This window comes from Tachyglossus aculeatus, chromosome 4 (genome assembly GCF_015852505.1).
Source record: "Tachyglossus aculeatus isolate mTacAcu1 chromosome 4, mTacAcu1.pri, whole genome shotgun sequence".
In the NCBI taxonomy this organism is placed as follows: domain Eukaryota; kingdom Metazoa; phylum Chordata; class Mammalia; order Monotremata; family Tachyglossidae; genus Tachyglossus; species Tachyglossus aculeatus.
In genome coordinates this window covers 92,141,070-92,152,784 of record NC_052069.1, presented here as the reverse complement: position 1 = coordinate 92,152,784, position 11,715 = coordinate 92,141,070, and positions in this window count along the sequence as shown.

Below are 11,715 nucleotides of genomic sequence, written 5' to 3'. Positions count from 1 at the left end.
CAAAACAGAACTCTTCATCTTCCCACCCAAACTCAAAACCCAAAATCCCCCTGATTTTCCCATTGCTGTAAACAGCACCATCATGCTCCCTGTCTCACGAGCTCATGACCTTAGCTTTCTCTATTCCTCATTGTTATTAAGACTGCATATTCACTCTTTCATCAAATCTTGTTTGTTCAGCCTTTGCAACATCTCTAGAATCCACAATTTCCTCTTCATCCAAACTACTTCTATGCTTCTCCAAGAACTTCTCATATCCCACCTTGACTCCTGCATCAGCCTCCTTGCTGACCTCCCTAACTCCTGCCTCTCCCCACTCCAATCTTCACTTTGCTGCTCAGATCATTTTTCTAAAACATCATTTTGTCTACCTTACCATACTAATCTTCTATTACATCCCAACCTGCATACTTCATTCCTCTGACAACCCTACCATTGTACCTCCATCTCCTCTATCTCACTGCCAACCACTTGCCCGCATCCTCCCTCTGGCCTAGCACTCCCTACGTCTTCATATAGGCCAGACCATTTTGCCCACCTTCAAAGTCATCCTAAAATCACATCTCCTCCAGGAGGCCTTCTCTAAGCCATAATTTCCTCTATTTGCCCTTCTTTCTCTATCACCTATGGATCTGGATCTGTTTCTCTTAAAGCTCTTTGCTACTCCTCTCATTCCTATTTCTTCAGTATTCATGTACATATCCTTATCCACTGTCTTTAATGTATTTTAATGTCTGTCTCCCCTACTAGACTGTAAATTCCTTGCCAGCAGGGATTGTGTCTCCCAACTCTTGTATTGTACTGTCCCAAAGCACTTAGTGCAGTGCTCAGCACACAGGAAGTGGTCAAAATATGCAATTGATTGATTAAAGAACCACATTCCTTTGCATACTTCTCACCTACTTTAAAACAAACCACAAGAGTTTAAACCAGAGAGCTCTTCAGTGTTCTGGATTTCCCCTCGAGCATGGGAAGAGGATAATAATTTCCTGCACTAGATGACTGGCTGTCTGTGTCATTGTAACTCTGACCTCATCACCATGTGAAGGTCACTTTTTTCTTTCTTCTCTCTCCTCTTTCTTTTCTCCTAGCTATCCTCCTCTTGTGACAAATAGAGGAGGGAAAAAAACAAACTGGTAAAAATGAGTGTGCAGCTAGTTTTGAGAAGGGAAAAGTGTCAAGAAAAGAAAGACGGTAAGAGTTCTTCCAAGAAAAGAAGATAGACGGAGCTCTGGAAGCAGAATAAGACATTTCTTAAGAAAATGTCCAATCCAAATAAAATTGTCAAAAGCTCCATCTGTAGAAGAACTAGCTAGCCAAGGGATTGGGGGAGGGCACTGAGAGTAAGTTTTTTATGGATAATTTTTGTGGCACAGAATGTAAATTGAAGGATTCCTTTAAAAAAAAAACCTTGTTGCATTCTATTCTGTCACTACCCATGAAAATTATTTTCAATAAAGTAAACGTTTAAGCAGTTAAAATATTTCAGGCCGCCACCTAGACATTTTCACCAATTTCTAAAGATTTCCATGGAGCCTCAACCCTACCGGTTTTCTCATTCCTCCTGAGGAGTTTGGATGGATCTGGAATTGATTCAGAGAAAGTTAAGCACCATCTGTGTGCCATTTACAGGAGAGGGGAAAAAAGATCTTTCAACTATTTGTGTACTGAATTCTTTTCTTTCTTGTTGGACAGGAAGACTTTTACATTCCCTCAAATGTATGACCAAGAAAAACTCCTCAGAAATGTAGACACTGAACTGAAGAGAAAATTACATACATCCTGTGGAATGGAACTGACCAATAAAAGTAGGTGCTGCCATGATAAAGGTGACAATGAATCATGATAATGAAATAATGATAATTGTGCTGTTTAAGCATTTACTATGTACCAAGCACTGGGACAGATACAAAAGAATTCAGTTGGACGCAGGCTCTGTCCCACATGTGGTTCACAGTGTAATGACTGATATTTCCTACCCACTTTACAGGTGAGGAAACTGAGGCACTGAATAGTTACAGGATTTGCCCAGTTCACCCAGCAGGCAAATGCCAGAATCAGGATTTGAAAACAGGTCCTCTGCTTCCTAAACCCATGCTGTTTCCTTAAGGCCAAGCTAGTACCTTGGGCTTAGCAAGTTTTTCGGCCTTTATTAAAATTTAACTAATCATCCCAACAGCCTATGAAAGGTGGGACCAGTTCAGTCAGTTTACCCAGAATACCTGTGACAACTCTCAACCACTCCAGCTCAGGCCTGCCCTGCCATTCAGAGGGGATGCTTGCAACTGATCTATGTGATGGTTTTTATTAAAACAATGGCAGCCCTCCCAGGTATAGTTGTAGATTTCAGCATGTAAAATTGTTCATAAGCACAGAGTCCCAAAATGATGATCATTACTCTTGCCCCAAAGCCTGAGGTGAGCCAACTGTTTTTGACTAAATATACTTGTGTAAATTGGTAGCAGGATTTTATTTTAAACTTTCTTATAAATAACAATTATAGCTGTGGTATTTAAGTGCTCACTTATGCCGAACACTGTTCTAAGTTTAATCAGGTCGGATAGAGTCTCTGTCCCAAATGGGGCTCACAGTTAATGGGGGGTTTATAAATCCCCACTTTACAGCTGAGGGAATGGAGGGCCAGAGAAGTTAAGTGATCTGCCCAGATCACTCAGCAAGTGTGTGGCAGAGCCAGGATGAGAACCCAGGTCCTCTACCACGCCGACCTGTGCTCTTTCAAAATCTTGAGATTCATGTATAGAAGAGGAAGTCATTTCTACCTCTTTGGGATTTCAGGATCATAAGCAGCAGGGAGTGATTGATTCTGAGTAGCTTAATTGATGTCAGGAGGGTGTGGCAAACAAAAGTTTGCTTCAAGAGGAAGGAAAACAACAGACTTCCTTAGATTTCCTACAAGAGTGGAAAAGGATATACGAAAAATGAATGCTGCCTGGCGTTAATCTGTAGGACCTCCATTCGTGGAATGTTTCCATGTGGACTTTCTTCAGGCACAGATTTCTGGGACTTTGTTTTGTTTGGTTTTAGCTCCAGTGAATAGGAAGGCCTCATGCTGCTCAACAGTAGAGAGAGAACTGAAATGAGAAAGGCAAAAGGACTGACATTTTGGAGAAGTACAAATTTCAATTAAATCTCCCGGAAATCTCCTAGGAAAGCTAGATGTCCTAAAATCACAGGGGCAATAAATGAGTGTGTCATAAGCATGGCAGTCATACTTAAAAGTCCATGCTAGGCTATAAAGCCAGCCAGTAGAGCTTCATTCTACGAAAACCCAGGGTCAAATATTGAGCTGCACAGACAGCAGCTGTGGTAGAGCAGAAAATCGAACAAAAGCTACTAGAAGTAGCCTAAGAAGCACCCTGTAATGATAATTTTACCCAGCATAGAATAAAGAAGTTAATGCTTTGAAAAACAGAATTTTAGAGCTGGCAAAAATGGCAAGAGATTCCATTTTCACAGTTTTGTAAAAGCAGGAAGCTTGTTTTTAAAGCTTATATTACCACTTCCATTTCAAGCAGGTTTTTGAGAACATGAGATGCAGTTTGGAGGTGAAAACTCATCCTTTTTTCTGGCTGGAGGGAGGAGGGGAGCAGTGCAGGTGGGGAAGGCTGTTTTTTCCAGGTGATCATTCCTTCAAGGAGAAGGACAGTGTGTGCTAAAATGATGAAGTCTGGTTTTGGGGAGCACTCAAGTTACTGTGACAGTCGCTAAGAAAATAATGAGCAATTAACCTCCAAGTATTTATGAATGATTAACCAGTCTGTGGAGTGCCCAGAGTTTTTGTTTCTCTTCCATTCTTTCATATCATTCTCACAAAAGTTATTATATGTTTTTTTAGTGAAAAGCAATGTACTAACCCTGGAGAGAGAATACATGCAAGATAATTGCAACCAGGTCCTAGCCCACAAGGAACTCACATTCTAAAGAGGAGAGGACAGGCATATGGAGAATTCAAAACTCAGGACTTTAAAATAAAAATAGGTAAAAATCCAATAATTACATTTTCAACAAGAGATAGTGAGCCCGTCGTTGGGTAGGGACTGTCTCTATATGTTGCCAGCTTGTACTTCCCAAGCTCTTAGTACAGTGCTCTGCACACAGTAAGTGCTCAATATATACAATTGAATGAATGAAAAGATAGGAGAGGGGAAAAAAGCCTATTTTTAGAATCACTGCTTCTCCAGATCAAATCACTTTTGGCACATACTACCAGCTCCTTGTCAACAATTTTATGTTCAACAGTGCGACTTCCTCTTTGGAATAATGGGTAGGAGGGAGAGGTGCCTCTCATCATGAAGTCCAGAGTCCTAGCACATTCCTTCCTGTTCCTTACTTTTTTTTTTTTCCATTTTCTTGTTAACTGGGAAGTGGCAAGGCAAATCCAAGGAGATACCACACAATTCTTGATACTTGATAACAGAACTAGGAAAAAATGGAAAGCCTTGGATAAGTGAGGGTCCTTGATTCTCTGTGGATGTTATTTATCTTAATTGGCTCTGACTTTCCTCTTCTAAAGATAATCGAGTGTTGGTTCAATTATTAACTGGGTTTGATGCCTAAGTTCTTATTAATGCCAATGACTTTTCTACCTCCTTTGGCGTGGCTCAGTGGAAAGAGCACGGACATGGGATCCAGAGGTCATGGGTTCTAATCCCAGCTCTGCCACTTGTCAGCTGTGTGACTTTGGGCAAGTTATTTCACTTTTCTGTGCCTCAGTTACCTCATGGGCTTTGGAGGCAGAGTTCATGGGTTCAAATCCCGGCTCCACCAGTTGTCAGCTGTGTGACTTTGGGTAAGTCACTTAACTTCTCTGTGCCTCAGTTACCTCATTTGTAAAATGGGGATTAAGACTGTGAGCCCCCTGTGGGACAACCTGATCACCTTGTAACCTCCCCAGTGCTTAGAACAGTGCTTTGTACATAGTAAGCACTTAATAAATGCAATTATTATTATTATTATTATTAACAAATGCCATCATTATTATTATTATTGTATACCAATCAAGTCTTGCGAGATGCCCCTGTCAGATACAGAAAAATGAGCCACATAGTCCCAATGAAGGCATTTCCTATGGCCTTTTTTCTTAATGGAAGAACTGTATCCTATTGGAAACAACATAGGCCTTACAGTCAGAAGACTTTTGTTCTAAATGTGGCTGTGCCGCTTGCCTGCTATATGACCTTAAATAAACTTCTCGGTGCCTCAGTTTCCTCATCTGTAAAGTGGGGATTACATACTAGTTTCCCTCTCAAACTGTGAGAGGAACAGAGACCATCTCTGACCAATTATATTGTACCTATCCCAATGTTTAATACAGTACTTGGAACATATTAAGCCTTTAATGAATTCCATTACTGTGTTAGATATAGTTTGGTTAAAGTATGGTCTGCAGACAGCACTGCACATTAATTGGAAAAAGATGGGAGTCCACAAAAGCTAACGATTTGTTTCATTGTGTGCCAGTTTCTTTTCTGCTACATACTATGCTCCATTAAAATGAAATTTTTGAAGGACAGATATAATTTCATTGAAGACAAAATCATAAACCAAACAGGGAAGCACCTTTAAAATCTTTGTAGAAGATGTGCATCTCCTATAGAAACTAGGTCAATAAATGATTTCTTTCAGGATAAATCACGGCACAAGATGCTTCTGTTGGCTTCATAGCTTTAGAAGCTGTTTGATAGGAAGGTATGATAGGAGTTGGGTATTGGGCAGTTATGAACAAATGTTTGAAATAGAGTCAAAGATTGCCCTTTTAGAACCTGGGGCCAAAAAAAAAGAGGAAAGAAATTACAGGCTACTGTTTTCCTAGGGTAAAGAAAAATTATAGGCTAGTGAGACTCCAACTCTCACTAATGGATTCTCAACAGGGATTTAGCAATATGTGTAGGAGAGGGTGGAGCAATGAACCAGTTTCCCTCAGTAATTTTATGTCACAAGCAATTCTCTTCTAATGGAGTTATAATAGACTCTTTACTTCAAACAAACACTGATATTAGTGGACATTAATTTTCATGGTGTTTTCCTCTGTGCAAACAGGGATTTTATTCAGGTTGATATATATCCAAGAGAGAAAGAGTTGTGCTGTAGGGTTCAATTGCGATACTCCTGGAGATGAAATGCTATGCATGTCTGATTATGTGGTATGAGCTACCATCCTTTTTATGTTGTGCCTATACAAAGAATGTCTCCTTATGGTACAGTCACAATTGCTACCTCAAGTTCCCTATGTGGGACAAAAAACTGTGACTGACCTGGTTTTCTTGTTTCCAACCCAGTGCTTAGTACAGTGCTTGACACGCAACAAGCGCATAACAAATACCCCCTTATTAAGTGTGCGATAGCATTCTGGATTCTTCTCATGTGTTGTGGTCAAGAAAGTGGATGGAAGAAGTGAATGGGAGCCATAACTATTAATTACATCATCTGTAGCATGGGGATTAAGTCTTTGAGACCCATGTAGGACTTGGACTGATTACCTTGTATCTGATTACCTTATATCTACCCCAGTGCTTAGAAAAATGCTTAAAAAATACCATTAAAAAAAAAAACAGTTGTCATTGTAAGTGATCATGCCATCTGATGTTAAGGAAAGTACTAACTTTTGACTTTGGGGATTGGTTGGGCATTTGTGGGAGTGGGAGAAAAATGGAAGGGAAACAGAAGGAAAAGAGGGAGTGAATGTAGGATGGAGCCCCCCCTCCCCCAGCACTTACAACAGTGCTGTGCACATAGTAAGCGCTTAACAAATGCCATTATTATTATTATAGAGAAGCAGCGTGGCTCAGTGGAAAGAGCACGGGCTTTGGAGTCAGAGGTTATGGGTTCAAACCCCGGCTCCGCCAATTGTCAGCTGTGTGACTTTGGGCAAGTCACTTAACTTCTCTGTGCCTCAGTACCTCATCTGTAAAATGGGGATGAAGATTGTGAGCCCCCTGTGGGACAACCTGATCACCTTGTAACCTCCCCAGTGCTTAGAACAGTGTTTTGCACATAGTAAGTGCTTCATAAATGCCATCATTATTATTATAACAGGGAAGGAAAAAGCAAAAGGGTAAAATGAGTAGCACCATCTCCTCGTACCCCACAACACCCTGGGCCCACTGCCTGACTGGATTTGAGCAGCTCTCTTTGCCTTATTCCTGAGCTGTTCTGCCCATTTTCTTCACCACTGCCCAATCCGTCATGGCTGCCGGAGCCCCTCAGCATTATGAGTGACATTGTTCTAGGACCAGAATCCTTCACCCTGGATCCTCCAATCATTACTATAGCTGCTGTGGCTACAGAAATTATCTGCTTTCATTGTCACGGATCTTGGATCAGCAGCACTCGTGCTGGCTTGTTAGTTACCTCAGGGTGCATGTTTCTATGGCTTCATTGTTCCAACACCTGTCCAGGCCCCTTACCCACTCCCTTTCCTTTCACATAAATAAGGTCCCCTGCAGATTCCCAATTCCCACTCCTGATGTAAAGACCACTTTACATGAGTACTCTGTGTGGACCAGAAACCTGTCTGTGGTGATCACATCATCTCCCTCCTCCCGAAGGGGGCATGAGGTGGAGCTACCATCTTTGCTTTCACCTCTGGTCCACTTCTGACTCCACTGAGTGGATTGAGCAGGCTATGACGGTCCACCCAGCTCAAAAATTGGGAGGGGGTGTTAGCTTGTGTTGTCACCTGTGTGGTATCAAGTCTTTGGGGGCAATGGTCATCATTGCTCCCATGAAGGAGATGCCTATGATAAGTAAGGCATCTAAGTGTCACTGATAGCACACCTCTAGATTTTGGGTGTTCAGGTTTGTGACTAGATTAAATCTCCTTGTTGAATAGAAGTTGGACCCTACAACGATTTCATAGACCTTTAGTTTGGATCCCAAATTCTTATGCTATGTTGGTGGCACCTGTTGTTGTCTTGTTTCCCTGAGAGCATGCTGGCCTTCCCAATTTATTTTTTCCATCTTTTCCCATTCTTTGTCAATTATAGTAGAATTCAGTGACAGCATCCAACTCTGAGTCTTCAGTGGAGATCGTTGGGATTGCATAGAGGCCCACAGATGTATGGGGAAGTAGAGTTTGATCTTCTAGGCAATTTTCAGATCCTGAAGTGTCCTTTATCAGGAATCCTTTTTTTCAGTTCAGTAGCTCGGTGTCTAGTTGACTCATGTGCAACAAATATCATTCACCTTTCTGGGAAACTCTTCTCACGTTTATAGAGAATCTGTGGCCATTGGGAAATTAAACCTTGGAAAAAGCAAAAGGAACATCTAAGCATTCAGGCTTCATATTTGATCCATATTTAGGGGATCCAGAGTTGTCTTTAAACACAGACATTTATGATAGCTTCCGGGATCTATTACCTTTAGGGTGCAGGATGCCTGAATTCACTTTGGAATGACTTAATATCTAGAGCAGCTACCATAGGCCACCAGTGGTTGGGGTCTAGGTCTGATCTCCAACTTTGATTTCAATTTTTCTAGACAGCTTGTTCTGGAAAGGTACTGATGTGGCCAAAAGAATTAGGCTTTTTCTTCTTGCATCCAGAGTGTACTCCCTGCAGATTGGGTGTTTCTAACCATTCAAGAGATAGAGGGAATGCCCATAAACCCGCAATATATCTTTCTGATCCAATTTCATCCAGCTCACTTAGCACTTTATAGGTTCCTCTTAAAATGTCCAGAAGCCAGTACGCCTGTAATGATGTAATTCATGGATTTGATCACCATTTCAAAAATTGTTTGATAAGGCTGAAATGACTGAAGGCATTTAGTTAATCTGAAGAGAAAACACATTATTCTGCGGGAGCATAGTAATCATAAGACAGTATGGGGATATTAGGTTGTAATTTGTTGTCTTCCAGCTTCTAATGTGAGCTACAATTAGTGATCTCTTAATATGGTTTCAAATGATGAAGTATTTAATTACTGGGAATAGTCCTTTCTCCTACATTTAAATATAGATATATACAGGGCTTTCCATTTTAATTGCAAGAAAGACTTTTGCTTTCTAGGAGCCAATTTGAATTTAAATGGAAAAGAGGAAGCTATAGTTAAGAACCAACTTTCTCTCTACTTTTTTTGTGGGAATTCATTGATCTGGGATGAAAGTTTTACACTCTCATAATTCAAAGTTACAGCCTAATTCAGATACATTAAACAGTATTGCATACGTTCCCATGGCCTCTGAGTACCTGGATAATATAGCTCTAATTGAGAGACAAAGAGAATTTCACAGTGCAACAAGGAACAATTTTTATAGTCTATCCTTTGAAGGTGACCAAAGAGAAGAAATGTGGCTCAGTGCAAGGAGCACGGGCTTGGGAGCCAGAGGTCATGGGTTCTAATTCCAGCTCTGCCACTTGTCAGCTGTGTGACTTTGGGCAAGTCACTTAACTTCTCTGGGCCTCAGTTACCTCATCTGTAAAATGGGGATTAAGACTGTGAGCCCCACAGGGGACAACCTGATCACCTTGTATCCCCCTCGGTGCTTAGAACAGTGCTTGGCACATAGTAAGTGCTTAACAAACGCTACCATTATTATTGTTAAGAAACAGCAGGATTAGACAGATTTGCCTATAAGTTGATCCTAACTCTCCCCTGCTGTTTACTCAGTGTTCAAGCTGTTGTTTTTGGGGTGAGAGACATGGAGCCCCTACCGCTGTGATTACAGGAGTAATCATTCGGGCAGTGGTAATTATTGAGCATTTACTGTTTTTTATGGTATTTGTTAAGCACATACTATGTGAGAGGCACCATACTAAGTGCTGGGGTAGATACAAGCTAATCAGATTGGACACTGTCCACGTCCCACATGGGGCTCAGAGTCTTAATCCTCATTTTACAGATGGGCTAACTGAGGCATACAGAAATGAAGTGACTTGCACAAGGTTACACAGCAACAAGTGGTGGAGCCGGGATTAGAACCCAGCTCCTTCTGACTTCCAGGTTGCTGCTCTTACCATTTAGGCCATACAGCTACTATGTGCAGAGCACTGTACTAAGTGCTTAGAAGAGTACAGTGTGATATTCTTAAACTGAATATACTGACGTCTCCCCTCTAATATGTTATCAATGTGGTTCTTTGGGAGGGAGTGAAAAGAGTAGTGGAAACCTGTTCAACTACCTGGGCATTGCTTTTCTATTGAAAATAAGCCTATGTTTGCTTCAGATGGAATATTTAGGAAGGGATTTTCATCCAACCGTGGCCCTGAAAGGTGTATGTTGGGCCCTCTGAAGCTGGGAAATAATGACTTGATTTATCAATCAATTGGTCAATCCCAAGTGCTTACTGTGAGCAGAGCATTGTTCTAAGCACTTGGTAGAGAACAATAAAACAGAGTTGGTAGGCATGTTCCGTGCCCACACATTTTTAACTGTAATATAGTAATAATCATAATTATCATGTTTTGTGGTGTTTAAGCTCTTACTATGTGTCAAACACTGTTCTAAGCGCTGCAGTTGGTACAGATTAATAAGGTCAGACATAGCTCCTGTTCTGGATAGAACTCACAGACTAAGTAGGAGGGAGATCAGCTATTTACTCCCCATTTTACAAATGAGGAAACTGAGGCATGGAGAATTTAAGTAACTTGCCCAAGGCCACCCAGCAAGCAACTGGCAGGATTAGAACCCAGGTGCTTTGTCTCTCAGGCCTATGATCTTTCCATTAAGGCATGCTGCTTCAGTGCCGAGCACTGCAGTAAGTTTAGGGAAAGAATTCACAGGCAGAAATTTGACACAGATTGTCCCTGTGTGATTTTGAAAATTATTTTCCTTTTGGCAGCGGTCATCCCTAAAAGTAATTTCTTTTTATAACCAGAAATATAATTGATGTATTTTTATTTTCTCAGATTGCTTTAGTCAATGTAGAGGTGGAATTGAGAAAGCATAAAGGAGAAAGAAAGAGGGAAATGAAAAGGAAGGGGGGATATGATTGTCTTTGTTCTTGGAAAAATGGTGAAAAAATAAGATAATCTTGTCAGAGATAGATATGCTAACAGATCACCAGGTCTTTTCAATTACAGTACCTAGGTTCCAAGCAAATACTGTTCACCAACCAGTGACTAGTACTTTTGGAAATATTTCCAAAGCATGTTGCTAAAGACTATATACTGTAAGCTCCCTGTGGGCACAGAATGTGTCTACCAACTCTGCTGTATTGTAATCTTCCAAGATTGATTCCTTCAGCCATTCTGTTATTCCTAGTTTCACTCTGTTCATCAGATCATTTTAGCTCTTTTTAGAAAACGTGTTGTGAGTCAGCTAAGGTGGAACTGGGCATCTCACAATGTTCTTTATTCCTCTGGAATATCTTTGATGCTAGAACATTTGTGGTGCTGATTTCAGCAGCCCAGGAATGATAGTAGTCTGCCTAAAGAAACATTATTGGACATCATAACAGTTAGTGGATAATTTTAATGATCATGTGTTGTAGGCATTTACACTTTATTCATGGTATCCTGTGAGTGCTTACTCCATGTTAAGCACTGTTTTAATCACTGAAGTAGATGCAAGGGATAACACTTATTAGAGCCCAATTTATGGATATAAATTGGGGTTTAAGATTGTTAGCCCCATGTGGGACAGGGACTGTGTCCAAACTGATTTGATTCATATCTACCTCAGCACTTTGTACAGTGACTGACACATAGTAAGTGCTTAACGAATACCACAATTATTAGTATTCCCATTTTACAG